The sequence below is a fragment of the Cetorhinus maximus genome, chromosome 23 (assembly GCF_964194155.1).
Source record: "Cetorhinus maximus chromosome 23, sCetMax3.hap1.1, whole genome shotgun sequence".
In the NCBI taxonomy this organism is placed as follows: domain Eukaryota; kingdom Metazoa; phylum Chordata; class Chondrichthyes; order Lamniformes; family Cetorhinidae; genus Cetorhinus; species Cetorhinus maximus.
Genome location: NC_135901.1, coordinates 41,969,869 through 41,970,581, shown reverse-complemented (window position 1 = coordinate 41,970,581; position 713 = coordinate 41,969,869). Strand labels below are relative to the sequence as shown.

At 45.4% G+C, this 713-nt stretch overlaps 1 non-coding gene across 1 annotated transcript; it reads left to right on the top strand.

The window, feature by feature from the left end:
- The first annotated feature begins 350 nt into the window (after window positions 1-350).
- On the top strand, window positions 351-432 carry trnas-uga (transfer RNA serine (anticodon UGA)). Its single transcript has one exon. It is a non-coding gene; the product is annotated as a tRNA-Ser (tRNA).
- Window positions 433-713: the final 281 nt, after the last annotated feature.

Genomic DNA, 713 nt, shown 5'->3' with positions numbered 1-713 from the left:
CCAAGGCTGAAATGAGGTCAGGAGCTGAGTGGTCCTTGCGGAACCCAAGCTGGGCATCAGTGAGCAGGTTATTGCTAAGTCAGTGCCGCTTGATAGCACTGTTGATGACTCCTTCCATTACTTTGCTGATGATGGAGAGTAGACTGATGAGGCGGTAATTGGTTGGGTTGGATCATTCTCACTCTTTCTTTCCCAGTTTAGTCGGAAGATCGAGGAGAGACCGTGTAAATTGCAGGGTTCCGGGGAAAAGATCAGGTAATGGCAGTGACAGGACGGGCAGAAAGACCGCTTTCTCCGCTGTAACCATTGCATGATTTCATACAAATAATAGTAGTATTAGAATAGCTTCTGTAGTCGTGGGCGAGTGGTTAAGGCGATAGATTTGAAATCCATTGGGGTTACCCCGCGCAGGTTCGAATCCTGCTGACTATGTTTCTCATTAGTTCTGATTTTATCGGCGCACAGACGGAATTAATTATTGTTTGAATCGAGGAAAAGCGCTCCAAACACACCCTTGTTCTCTTATTTCCATTCATTTGTCAGCCTTCTGCAAATCTCCAGTCGGAATTGGAAAAAGAAACTGAGTCAATTTGGTGACATAATTTCATTCTGGAATTTAGGCCTCTGTCACTCTCGGTGTATATCTCTGTGTGTGTTCCTCTGTGTGGGTCAATGCGGTTCAGTTCCCTGAGGAGGTGAACACATTTTTACGA